The 14,912-nt window shown below is 42.8% G+C and overlaps 1 protein-coding gene across 7 annotated transcripts in view; it reads left to right on the plus strand.

The window, feature by feature from the left end:
• LOC139752770 (uncharacterized) overlaps positions 1-14,912 on the plus strand; it is a 199,302-nt gene that overhangs the window by 45,478 nt on the left and 138,912 nt on the right. The gene's annotated exons all lie outside the window — the stretch shown is intronic.

The raw sequence follows: 14,912 nt of genomic DNA on the forward strand, positions 1-14,912 counted from the left end.
ACCTGCAGCCCGAGGAGGAGACATCCGTTAGGAAGGTCTCCCACTACAGGCAGGAGGAGAAGGGACGGACGGATGTGGAGAGGTAAGTGTTGAGCATTTCCTTTTTGTCTTCATTTGGAGTAGGGCTGCTCGTTCAAAAGACATGCACAGAAAATGGTCGGAGAAGCGGGAGCTTGGAAATGCCATCTTGGAGCTGATAACGGTTGAGAATTTCTCCCTCCTTGCCCCAGGCAAGCTCCGTGTTTACATACTGTACCAGCAGCAAAACTTGCGTCATCTGGCAGTTAACTGGATTTTTACTCAAATGGGAAACCTCTACTAGTATAATCCAGTGAATTAGTCCATTTCCTGAAACATTAGTTGAAAACGAGAAAAATTAATACTGAATTAACCGAATAAGTCATTAATTGTTTTGCTGTTGGCAATCCGTTTAGTGACGTGGTCGTTTATGTACCATATGCAATTATGTACACAGGTGACTGGCAAACTTTGGAGGCAAATCTGTGATCGAATGTTGGGTTGTTATATTGTTTACAGCAAAAAACATTTAGAGGGAACGTTATGAATTATGTTACCTCCCCGTCAGGAAGAAATCAGTACAATTGAATGACTTTATATGTTACAATAACCTTGTAAGAAGATACTAACATATTTGTTGAGACGGTTTAAAAGTGTGAGGGAAAATGCTCGAAGACTGCTGTAAGGTGTTTAGATCCTTTGTAATTATTATATTGTTACAGTCTTATGTTATCAGAGTATCAACACTACACTCCTGCTTTCACCAACGGGAAAAGGAGTCGCTCGTGATAAGTTGCACTGAACATATCGTACAGCACGAGAGACATTTTTGGGTGGTCAATTGCTTATAATAGTAGTGGGGAGTATGTTTGGAACTGTTTACCATTGCCATTGTTTACTGTATTGTAGTCTGTCCCGCTGGTTTTGTTTATTATCTTTTGTTGCAACATGGGATTATTTTGTCCGACAGCTGTGGCTCAGCGGTATTTGTTTACTGTGCGTAAAAACAAATTCATGTCACATGATTGTATTTTTATGTATTTACTTATTAATGAACATGCTTTGATCTCTTTATGAATTGAAAAAGTCATAAATGAGGCTAAGAATTTACATTTTTGTACTTGTAAAGAGTAGGCGGCTAGGAACTAGTTCTTCTATCTCAGGTTTCATCTGTTTCACCGTTGTTTATGCTTACTTTATTTAAAGAATAAAAGGAATTGACATGCAATAGTAAACAGCAAAACTTGACGACAAGCAAAAATTGGTGGTGAAATTTCCTCCAGTGTTGCGGGTAGGAAACAGCGCGGCCAGACGTGCGTGAACAGGTCGGGTCGGGGTGGTGGGTGGATTAGGGGGTGACAGCTTTCTCTCCATGCTTGCCAACATTACAGTTGTTGCATGATGATTACACATGTATACTAAAAGAAAAGGAGATCGCATGGTTAGATGTTCTCTACGTAGTTAAACATATTGAAAATAACGAGAAAATGTTTGTAACAAATGATATGATTACAAATCGGTCGCTACATCTTCAAGCATACGATTCTTCATCAGTAAGGCAGACTGGTTGTGTTTTCATATGATGTGCTGCATGATGCGGACGGCGACTAGAGTTTGATTTGTACACGACTCTTCATAAAACGGCATTCATTTCAAAGGATAAGCATCCCATCATATCAGTATGCATGACAGTTACTGAACAAACCTTATCACAGTATCTAAACTCTCACCTCTTCCTGTTTTTTTTCCCTCAAGCGTAAACAGTGGCGGCGGCACAAGGACAGGTGGGGTGGGGGTTGGGGGGGAGGCACACTTGGAAAAGCAGGAGCCCAGCCCCTCCATCTTATCTAGACTTACATAGAACTGCAGTATGCGGCATCGTCGCCTTCAGTTTTTGCTCCAGTGAGCCCCTCAACTTTTTTTAGAAGCTGTCGCAGTCTCTGGTAAAGGAACTTAGCTCAACATATACCGATCCAAACTTATCATGTATTATGCATCGTTTTCGACTGTAAGCATCTTAGGCTAGAGATAGGGTTAGATACTGCTGTTACTGTTTCTCAACAAACGTAAACCAGCCCACAGTAAGAGCGAAATATATATTAAAAGTCTTTTCATGAGTTACAGATCACAATGTATGGGATAGGTAATGGAATTGTGCTGTACGTAAAAACACAAAATAGTTTTTATCATGGGGAGGCCAACCGTATCTAAGCCACCACCTACTCATACCCCGAGTGTTTGTGTTAGTTTACCCCCAGCTAAAACCATGACTCTCTGAAGGGGTGGCTATTTATGAACGTTTCTCAGTCATATGATATGCAGTATTTACGTCGGTGATCGTGTCATGGTCAATGCATGGTCACCGCGGTTACTTTTAACCCTTTGCGGTTGTATTCTCACTTCACATATACAAAATCCACTTATTTAATTAATTCCTCATTGACATATTGTATAGACCCTTCGGAATATGTTCGTTGCAGAAATATGATTTGTACATGACTGTTCACAAAACGGTATTACTTTCAAATGATAAACATCCCATTGTACCATGATGCATACTGTCTTAATCATAGGATACCCCATATGTATACTTACATGACCATTATCACTGCCATCGTCGTGCTCTCCTATTTATTCGCACATCAGTTATCTTTGTCACCTGCGAACTTCAATTGTATATACTTTTTGTTCACATACACGCGGTCATTCAACTACTTTTATCACACATTCGCATTCTCAGTTCTTGTGTCCCATTTCTTGATCGCGATTGTTTTATACGAGTTATACGTTGCTCTTTTCTTGACCGCCTTCAGGTCAGACTCCTGTCTTACTTGTGTGTCGTATTATCTTCATAATTCATTTGTGACACCTCGTTCCTCTAGGCGACATTCTCTCTCCTACTTCCCTTCCCCATCAAGCTTAGCTTACTTTACGGTTGTCCTTGATTCTATTTGGACCTGGTTGAAGTTCTATCATATAATAATATTTTGCTGCATTTTAGTTTTTTTTTTCCAGAAATTTACGTATACTTTGTTTAACTTAATCGTCTGCCTTTGTGTATCACGCTTTCGCAGCCTTGATAGTCCTCAATTAATGATTCCACCACCGTATCAGAACTCACTGAAATCATATCACTTCTTCCCATGAAAGCCGTATTATTTCTGCCTTTCTACTGAGAACTCTTGGATTAGATCTTGGATGATTTTATTTCTCCAGAAAGTGTTTTTTTTTTTTTTTTTTTTTTTAGGATATAAAGCATATAGTAAAAATATAGACCTCCATGGTGTAGAGGGAAGCAGTAATGGGCCGCCTGGGGTTGAGCGTATATCTTCAAATTTGGGTTGTGGCAATCGGTCCACAGTCAACCCAGCTGTTCATCCAACCCTAGGAGTTTGTTGATAAAATGGGTACCTGGCTTAGGCTGGTATATATATATATATATATATATATATATATATATATATATATATATATATATATATATATATATATATCGTCAGTGGGATGGCCTTAATTAGGGCTTCAGGTGCCCATGCTGTCTCAGCCAAAAAAAAAAAAAAAAAAGGCAAAAACACAGGAGAAACTGTAGGATTGCCATACGTTTAACCTGTCTTTTGCTCAGGGGCACCTTGTACAAATTATAGGTCACTTGTTATTGGGTTATGTTCTGTCAGATTCTTACCAACCTTGAATGGTTCGTGGCTCGCCGCCTTAAACCCCCCCCCCCCCCCCACCCCCTTAGAATCGCGCAAGATATGTTTATTTATTCCTCCGATGACACTCGTGGCCTTGGGCTTTTCTTTTCATTATTTTGCAGTGCATCGCGGGCACGGCCTTTACTAAGGCATGGTGGCTTGAATTTTAACTTGTCCTTTAAAAGTCAGGTTAGAGATGCAAGCCATCATCTCTGAGGGTCGTACCGTTTTGTGCAAGGGTCAAAGTACGCTGTGACGCTGAAGAGGTCGAGTCGTGCAGCTCATTGCTACTGTTCCGTGGTTCATCGTGAGCATCACACCCCTGTTACTACGTTACGCGATATTCTCGTACACTGGTGTAGCTGACATTATAAACTGAGAACAGACGTACGTACATTACTCTTACCTTCATCAGGCAGTTTAGTCGTGATGGATCATTGATATATAGGCTAAAGATTTTGTCCTGGGTTGACGCGTGGAAATCCCTGAGACATTGGTGATATCCTAGCGCTTTCTGCGTTGAGTAGTCATGTTTATTCTGCCGATGTTATGCAGCCCGTTATTTTTCTTACATAACTCACCGGGACGACATGTGTGGTAAGCTGATCGTATTCTTAGATTTATTCTTTTTTTGATGATCGACAACAGTTCGACATCCAACCTGATGTCAGGTGTAGAGTCGAACTCGGTAACCGTATCAGTCATCGACGCTGTCACTGAGTCGTTGATTAATGACTCAGTCACCACCACTGATGCAGATATTTTCTCGTGGGTTTTCGAAATGTGAACGGATGTTAGTTTTTAAGGGCTTTATGAATGTTCACATTTCTTATAGAATTAGTCTTATAAGTTGACTTTATGCCATTATGGTAAGACCGGCCTGATGTAATAAGCTCTGAGTAAAATGGCCTGGTCTTTAATGTGATATCTCGTTCACGAGTCAGAACCAGTGTATTTCGACATTTCCATTCCCGATTGAGCGGTTCTTGTGACACTGCGCATTCATGCGCGAGGGATAATGAAACCCTCCCAGATGTTTATGTATGGAATGATCGTGAAGAAATTACGTTTTGCTTTATTTGGTAAATGAGATGCTGATGGGAGAGAGTGCGTGACCTCCATGCCGATTGATAGAGAGAGACCATATTTTTCCCTTCTGGAGACAGACACCCATTCCTGATTGTTTTATTTGTGCTCTAGCAGTTTTCATGGTTTATTCCCTAGAATATCTTCTTTGGAGAAGATCGCAATGTTTTTTTTACAGAGTGTCACCGGAAATGCAGAATAAACCAGGCGAATTGGAGGGGATTTTTACGAGTCATTAGAGACAAGAGTGATGTGTTGTTTATTCCTCCCCACGGCTGGCCGCGCTTCGGCTGGTGGTCGGTGAGGAGGCTGGTGACGTATGGCCCGGTTGGGTCTGCCTGACACCCATGCGCTCCGTGCTTTGTGCTCTCCTTAACCCCTTGAGCAACGCGGTACGGCCTTATTGAACTCGACTTTACGACTCTTGAGTGTGATGGCTTGACCTTTGAAATGATCCTGATGGGTAAGGTCTAAGGCCAAGCCATCATACCTAAAGGCTGTGTCGTTGTGTTCAAGGTTCGTACTGCCTTGTTTGAGGGTAGTATTGTCGTGGTCAAGGGTTGAAGCGTCGTGCTCAATGTTGCCATCAAACGCTTTTACCCAGGCTGCTTTCAACTTACCTGGCCGTTCACACTGCCGCCATAGACCATGACTTTTGACCTTTTGACCTGAAAACTTTACACGACCTCCTTGAGTCGACTGCTGGACGTGTTGGAAGAGCGTCGAAGTGATACCTCAGTGGAGTTTTGCTGGTTATGTTAGAAAACTTGTACTGGAGTGGCTGAATGTTGTAGATGTGAGAAAGTTGCAGAACTGTAAATGGATTGCTAGAGTAATGTTCAGGTTGTGTTGGAGAATCAGTTTTTCTTGAGAACTGTTAGAAATATGATGAAGAAACGCGGCGATGTAGGGGGAATGACGGAGGTTGAATGGGACCGTCATGTGGTGTATAATACTTCCAGTTTATCGACTCATTGTGATACACTGTTATCATACACGACTCAAGCATCCATGACTGAATGACTTCGTGACTATGACTGTTTAACCTCAGAAACGCAGCTCAGTTGCGATTTGTCAGGTTTGATTCATGTTCCAATTTTGAAAGTGCTGACGTAATGCGTAACTGAAGCATGGTGTGCACAGACAAATTCCAAGTCATGCACACAGACACCACCACACGCACTGCCCGTAGCCAGACATGGGTGATAAGTTAGTAAGACTTACATGTAAATTAGACTAAGACGGGAAAGCCTGATGACGGAAGACCTGATGTTTCTTGAGGTGAACAGTAATGGTATCCGAAATTCCTAATTCAGACAGTGAGATAGAGTATTAAAGTTTCTTTGTAGATAAATTCAGTAATACACATTTTCAGACATTAGACTTAGGTTATTTTTTATTTAGTGTATAGTGATAGAGTTGGTATCATGGTGTTTGCCATCGTAAGTCGCCTCGGTGGTGGGTGGTAATGTAGATTTGTGAGGAGCTGTGCGTGTCCCGTAGACTGAGAGGATGTGTTTCTCAACCGTTCGCTTGGTCACATACCCCAGTCCATATACATATATGAATTTCCATTAGGCTGTTCTGTCTTATTGTGTTGTTTCAAATGTTTGTATATATGTATAGTTATTCCTCGATGAATGACAAGAGTAGTGTCACTCCTGGATATGTAACTTTTTTCTTTTGGCCTTTCTGTTTTTCCTCAGATCATACGCAGGAGTTCATGTGCTGTTAAGGTCTTATTCCTTCACTGAAACAGTTTCATATCTTGAGTGAACTAAATCCCACATCGGAATTACATGGACCATGGGCTTTGTATATATTGCTCCTTCATCACATGAGGTCTTCTGGTCAAGGCTGGAGTCTCCTTCACCCAGCCTCCCACTTCTATTTGCCCCACACTGAGCTTACTCCATGACCACAAAACTTCACTCCTTTCCCCATTTCTCATCTGCTTTCTTATCTCCTCTCACTTCTCCACATTCGTCTCACTATATCCTCCCGTCACTAAACACGATAACTCCTCACTTCTTTACAATTTCTTAGGTACGTGCCGTTTCCTTCATATCCGCTTTACTCTCCTGTTTCTATCACAAATTAGGTTCATATGACCCCAGGGCACTACTACTGCTGTCCTCCAACAGATAACCTCGTCATGAACCATCATGTCTCCTGATATGTGTCCTTCCCACTTACTTCCATATGTCCTAATTGTCCTTCACCACCCCGTCCCACCTGTACCTAGCCTCACTTGGCGTTAGAGTCGCTTCGTTTTCATTATTCAGCGTAAGCGTGTTGGTCCAAGGCTGTGGGTACTTGAAGCATTGCATGCAGAGAAAACCCGTGTAATGTTACGTGCGTGCCGTTGGTGTTCGTGTAGGTCCTCCATTATACATGCGGAAGCTGTATTTACGTATTGTGACATGACTGGCGACATGAATGATTAATGCTGCATGAGCAGAGTCCTGCTTAATTTCAACTACAGGTGGGTGCGTCGACTGACTTGAAATTCAAAAACTTGTGGCTCACTTATATGGAAGACATATAAGTAGTAAATATCTTTTGATAAGCTTGAATATACTTTTTAAACCTCTGAAATTAGTTGATGTATATGATGAATTGCAACTTCATTGTGACATGTGAATGACACATTTGAGATGGTATTTGTGGACTATGGACACCTTTACGATGACATGGATGGGATTTATAATAATACATGTAGATAGTACATCTGTAATGTTACATGTGGAGCGATGAATAAACGTGACGTACATGTGTAATGTTACACGTAGATTACAGACATGTGAAATGGTACTGGTGGAGGAGGAGAATGTTGGTGGCGTTGGGGAGTCGTCTTGCTCTTTGGGTTTTCAAATCAAGTCTTGGGGACACACTTGCTTAGAGTACCTGGTGAGAGTGTTTTATTTGTGCTGGTATAGTAATGGATCTGACTCGACGAGTACGACAACAGCTGGCTGAGTAAGGTGATTTAACTTTTGAGTACGATGACAACCGCTGAGTACGATAACTAGAGTCATCGTACTCAGGAGGTGAAGTCGCCATACTCAAGGGGTAATATCGTACTTAAAGCGTTAAGTCATTATACAAAAGAGGACAGATTGTCGTACTTAAAAGTTAAAGTTGTGGTACTCGGGTGTTTGTACGATATGAAAGCTCATGAATCGGTGGTTTGTCACTTCACAAGCATTTTAAAAAGACTGCTTGGTACAGAGATTATAAACGCAAGAACTTTGAAACGTCTGTGTGAAAGACAGAACAATTTTTCCGTGGACTCTCGAGAGACAAATGTCAGGTCCACCCAGCGTAGGTTGAGAAGGGTGAGTAAGACTTTATGTACTTGTGAAGCTCAGAAAGTTACCTGACAGTGTCTCTGTATGGGTTTGATGCGCTCGCTTAGGGATGGTACGTAAAGGCGTTTTTATCCCGACGTCAGCTGTGCCACCACACACATCACTGCTCCAACCACTGAGGCAGAGTATATACCACACACATCACTGCTCCAACCACCGATGCAGTATATTCCGACGTCAGCTGTGTCACCACACACACACACACACATCGGTGCTCCAACCACTGTGGTAGGATGTTCCGAATGGGAAAAGAATTATAACTTGAATCAACCATCATACAGGTAATGAAGAGGAAATGTGCAGTGATGAGGTTTGATTCCCTCCTGATGAATGTAATCCTGTGGTAATGATGAGTGCTGGAGGGCAAGACAGTGTCCCCAGCGTCACCCGTACCGATCTCAGGGTAGCCAGCGTGCGACTGTCGCTGAATATAGTGGACTTAACATTTATCTCGTTACTATCGTTAACCTGAGCATCGTAGTGTGTCAGGCTATCGTAGTCCTTATAGAAATAGCCCATCCTTCTTTTTTTTTCTTTCTTTTTTTTAGCCAGACTCAACCTTTATAGCATACTCAACATCCAGTGGTTACCGAATCCATAGATTCTCTCGTGGCGTGTAGACTGTGAGGCCTCATGAGCGGTGAGTGTGGTAAAGTAGGACGCCACTTGGGTCATGAAGGTGGCACGCAAGCCGGGACATAGATATGCGAGGCGCGTCCTTAGGTCATCACCAGCAGGTGTTCACGTGTCCTGCCACCATCTCGGGTACTGATGCCTTCCTTTAAGCTCCACCGCCGCCCAGGTCTCCTGACCAAGGCTTTATAGGTCGACAGCCTAAACCCCCCCCCCCCCCTCTCCTCACTGGGCATCTGAATGTGCGCAACCCTCTCTAACAAGACTCCTGAAGGTGGCCACACTCTTGAAGGACATAGCCATTCAGTCTCCTCAACCAGGACAGCCCCCATGATGAGGCTTTCTCTGATATATCTTGAAAAAGCTCTTGATGAGAAGCAGACCGTTGAACAGGCTGCGTGGTGTAGACAGCCTCTGGACTGAATTTCTGATGGTGGACGAACTACCAACCTGGCACCCGAAGGTTGGCAGCACCCTGATCACATTACTGAAGTTAGTTCTCAACTAGGCTGCTGTAGGTAGACCGTCACTGACCATTTTGTTGAAGGTAGACAGTCCGTCACCTTCCTGCTGAGGGTAGATAGCCCCTGATTATGCTGCTGAGGGTAGACAGTTCCCTAACCATACTGCTGAAGGTAGACAGTTCCCTGACTATGCTGGTGAAGGTAGACAGTCTGTTGATTATGCTGCTGAAGGTAGACAGCCCCTGAGTCTACTGCAGACAGACTCTGGTCACACTGGTGAAGCACATCCCCCAACCCCCAGCATACAAAGTTACTCCCCAACGTGGGATATTTCTCACGGTATCGTAGTTTCAATCATCATAAATGATGAAAGGCAAGTGTCTGCCATTGTTATCATACATTTTGCATGACACGGAAATCCTTCACTGCTGTTCATGTCGCATGAGAAGTTATGAGTTGGTTTCAGTGTCCTACATGTCACACGACGCGAGACGTTTTCACTGTCATGCGTGGCACACGACGCGAGAAGTCTCCACTGTCATGCATGTGACACGACACAAGAAACCTCCTCCACTGTCATGCATGTTGGACATGGTACGAAAGGCCTCCATTGCCATAGATGTTATATAACGGGAGAAGCCTCCCCTTTTGTGCATGTTATGTTACATATATGACGTCCACTGTCCAGCTCGAAACGTCACAAAATTGAATCAGTGAAAGGTCACGTTTCACCTTCCTTGATGGATGAAACGTTTATCATGATGCTCTCTCCTTTGCTGTTTCACAGCTTCAGCGTCGTTATATTAATCAGTTGAAACGTAAATTCGTTATGGACTATTTCGTGTTAGTTTTGCGTATTTACAGTATTCGTGGAATTCCCATACATCTTAAGCGTATATGGTTTTAGAATGGTCTTGAACACATAAAGGTGCTGCTCGTTTTTTGTTTGGTCGCTACAAAGTGACGATTTTGGCCGTAATGATTAACTTGTTTGATAGGCTTAAAGATACAGCGAAATATATTCCTGGATATTTTTTTATTTACGAAAACTCCATTTGTGTATTTTAGAAACATATATGATTTGATGAGAACTTTTTTTTTATATTTCGGTTATAGTTTTATAGATTTCTGGCTTAGTATTTTCCTTTTCAGTGTGGGAAAGGGCAGGAATGAAATTTATTTTCACGTTCGTTTAGCGAGAGAGAGGCGGATGCAGATTGACAGATATGTAGGTACAGACAGACAAGATTGTGAAGTATTTTAGTCGAAACTTTTATAAGAGAACAAAGGCTCAGATAAGTATACAATATCTTTCCTGTTATTTTTGTAAGTATTCAGACCCTATCGGTGTCCAGTCCAACTTGAAGCATGTTTACCAGCTCCGGTGGTGCATAACAACACGAAGCGTCCGCAGGTTTGGTAGGTCTCTGGAGCTATGATTCATAAACCGACTTCGAGTAAATATAAAGATCCTCCATTTAGAGACAGTGAGCTGTGACAACATGAGGGACGCGTGGTTATTACAGACGGGTTCTGAAGCCTATAGTGTGAAGTTACGTGTGGTGGCGATGGCAGTGTGAGCGAGGATCCAGAGCGGAGGTGTTTCCTTCATTTTCTCTCATTTTCGTTTATCTTGTTGTCTTTATTCTCTACCTTCTTTCTTGCATGCTTCCTTTCCTTTGTTTCGAGCGACTACATGTACCACTTCATCCTCCTTATCTTTCCTCTACTACTTAATTTTCCTCCCATTCTTCCTTCTGTTTTCCTGTGTGTTGGGGTGTCAGGGAGGCGCCCGCCTACAGTGTATCCACGTCCCTCCGCCAGCGTTGCCAAACCATAATGTGTCTTGACACTCGGCGGCGTTACTTTCTCCTCTCTACGCCAGCGAAGTAGTGTGCTGAAAATCTTAATTAGGAGCGTGTCGTACTGAGGAGAGAAGAATGTCAGGTCTTTCTAGGCCTGTGTATAATGATCAAGATAAAATATGAAAATAATCAACGTCTTACATCGTAAACTGCAGCCCAAAGCCGAAGATATCTTGCTATAAAAACAGAAAAGCTATCAGAAATGGAGGGAAGGGATCGGCTAAATAGACAGTCTGCCCTAGTATTGGGATAGCAGTCTTGTGGTTACTGATGGCATTCGTAACGGCTAAGGTAGGGCTGTTCTTTTGGCGGTGTGCACGAATTCGGATGGGTACTTTGCGGACGATGGATATTTGGCGGTAGATGACGAAAGGCAAGGATGGTGCAGTAGCCTCCTTCTCAGGTGTCAGATGAGGTCCAGGTTAAGGTTGGAGAGAATGAGAGGGCTTTCATTATGAGCGCCTTTTGATAGGTGGTGTAAGTGCGATCGAGGATGTTCTTGCATGCCCCATTATGCATCACTTCTAGTATCCACTTTCCTCTCGTGAACAGGAAGAAGACCAGGCGGGGGAGGCGTACTTTAGCTTGGGAAGAATGAAAGTTTTTAACTGTTCTTCAGTTCGGGTGTAGTGAGTCCGAGTTTCATGAGTCAACGAAGAATGAAGTGATGATAGCTGGAAGTTTTGATGATGATGATGATGATGATGATGTGTGTGTGTGTGTGTGTGTGTGTGTGTGTGTACAAAAATAGGAGCAAAGACATGGTACATATGTTCAAGGTTAAGAGATGGGGCAACACGAGTGTAAAACTTCCCACGTAACACACAAACAGTAATCACAAATAGTAATCACCATTCTTACCTCTTGCTTCAGAACTCATCCCCAGACTGAGCAGATACACCTACCACTCTCTCCAGACGACGGTAAAGATGGTAGAGGCGTATTTGATTCACGGTGCACTTGCTGGGTCACAGGTTTTGGAATTTTTTTACCACAGTTTTTATCATCAATACCATTTGTTTTTTCAAGTGATTATTCGCAGTCAATTTTTTTCTCTAGCATTTAATGCCAATCCTCCTTATGTGAGGTGGATTTTGAGCACGTACGGGCTGCTTTAAGCCAGATGAGAGGCGTGGTATTACTGGTGGGTCTGGTTTGTGAGAGTGGAGTGGCGAGGAGGGTGTATGGGCGAGCCCCCTGGTCAGCAAGTGGCCCTCAGGGTCGTCCACGCCGCACCAGCTGTGACCTGAAACGTTCATTTCCTCTCATTCCGACCCGTTGGAGCTCTATTGAGGTCTCCATCAGCGGCGACAATGGCCTGCGCTCCGCTTGCTCGGTCACCATTGTGTAAGGCAGCGGGCAGAGGCTTCCTCCCGCCCTACACGGAGGCTCCCGTCCCCTCCAGTGCTAGTGCACTGCCCTTGTGGCCGGCGCGTCCTGTCGTCCGGGCCAGGACCCTGAACTCAGGTGTGTGCTGTGTGGTGCAGCCACATCCTGTGTGACGTATGGGACGGGAGCTTAGCCGAAGTGGACGTGGAAAACTTGAGGTCCTTCAAGTTGATTGTTACGAAAGGTTAGACAATCTCAGCTCTTTCACTGGTTAAGAACTATTAGAAATTTGTGTTTAAGGTAGATTAATTTTTTTTCCTAGTGTTGAATAACATTCCAACAGAAGTGGAAAGTTCTGCATACTGTTGCAGAGTATTTTATGAATGGAGAGGCTCAGCCATGCAGTTAATCACAGAATGATCATTTTCTCACTTTCAGTTTCAGATTTTGAATATATCCTACAGCGTAAGAGGTACTTGACCGTACAGTCATTATGATGTTCAGATATTGAGTCATTTACTAACGTATTATAATGCTAGTAGATAATGATGTGTTAAGTGTAGGTGGAGATATTTTATCCTAAGAGTACGACTGCGCGGTCCACGGGTATGATAGCCCCTGGCATTTGATCTAACCCTGAAGGTCAGCAGGTCAAAGTCCACACCATAATACCAAAGCGTCGTACCGTTTCGATAAAGGTGGTGGATAAAACCCTAGCTAGTCCATGTTGTGTGTTTGGTATTATCCTTCTCATAAAAGCAAATTTGTTTAGAGTTCTCATGCGATTGGAAATATAACAGAGATGTTGAATTAAGTAGTCGAAATGATCATAGTTTCGATTTTATTTTGGTGGTAATTTAAAGTTCATATAACTTAAGTCTTTAAACAGATACTTTCATGCTAAAGTAGGCTGTCGTCTTGGCTGTCATCGTAGCATGATTACTCCATGGCAACAGTAGAAGACATTAATGATGGTTCCCTTTTGGACACTGATGCAACTAAAGTGACATTAAATGTAAATATTTTACTGATACTGTGGCATCATAAACTATATAGTGTCATGTAAAATCTGGGGGTAGTCAAGTAATGACCGCCAGACGGATTTTTCACCATTGATAACAACAGGAACACATGCAGACATGGTGCGCGTCCATATAATCCTCCGCCGAGCACTACGCCCAGCAGGACACACGCATCACCAACTCGGGGTCACACATTCTGACATTTAATGATGCGAAGGAATGACTCGGTTGGTTTTCTCCGGATCATCACCCACTACAAGATGACTTTCGCCTGGTATGAATTATTTTTATTTCGTGGTGCCACACAATTTCTGTTTTGCACATGAACTGTATCTCATTTTCTTCTATTTGAAAGAATACCAAAGAGGTTGATATTTTTCATTGTTTTAATAGTAATTAAAGATAAATGGTGTTATTCAAGAAAAGCTTAGGGAAGTGTGGTGCCGAATTGGGTCGACTAAAGATGGGTTGAAGTATGTATTGTTTTGGGTTTTGGGTTAGATGATGGGAGACTAGGTTGGGTAAGATCAAGTTGGGTCAAGTTGAAAATGTTTGGTTAATAAGGGTCGCGTAGGAGTGGATATAGGGATGCATTGTGAGAATGAATTAGGTAAATTTGGGTTAAGTTATACCAGTTTGGTCGAGTTAGGATTAAAGCATGTTTGGTTGGGTGAGGTGTGGATATGGGAAAGTTAAGTGGGATGGAATTAGACTTGGTTTGGTAATTGTTTTGGTTTGCTTGGTGCATAGTAGCTGTTGAAGCAACGCCTCCACATGCTGTGCCAACCTTCCTAGCTAGAAGAATCAAGGCGAACTAAACAGCTTCGAAAGCCAGACCTCCCTCCCAGCTTTGAAATATGCCGAATATATGCTCTCTCTCTCTCTCTCTCTCTCTCTCTCTCTCTCTCTCTCTCTCTCTCTCTCTCTCTCTCTCTCTCTCTCTCTCTCTCATTTAGGAACCATGCCCTCTGAACCTCCCAGTCTTTAAAGCATGATCAGCTAATTGATTTTTCCTAGATTAGTTCACAGCGTTAGTACACACACACACACACACACACACACACACACACACACACACACACACACACACACGTACATACTGAAAGATACCCACACATTGGCGGTAGATAGATGGTTACCTGGCTTAGGCTGGTGTGTGTGTGTGTGTGTGTGTGTACACACATATAACAGTATAGACAAGGTATATGTAAATACAAGGTTAAGAGACAGGGCAACATGAGCATAAAAGCTCCCTCATCGTAACATACGAATAGTAAACCCAAATAATAATCACTAGTAATCACAAGCAGTAATCACTAGTGATCACAAACAGTAATCACACTAGTAATCACAAACAGTAATCACAAACAGTAATCACAACTAGTAATCACAAACAGTAATCACAACTTGTAATCACAAACAGTAATAA

The sequence above is a fragment of the Panulirus ornatus genome, chromosome 13, assembly GCF_036320965.1.
Source record: "Panulirus ornatus isolate Po-2019 chromosome 13, ASM3632096v1, whole genome shotgun sequence".
Lineage (NCBI taxonomy): Eukaryota > Metazoa > Arthropoda > Malacostraca > Decapoda > Palinuridae > Panulirus > Panulirus ornatus.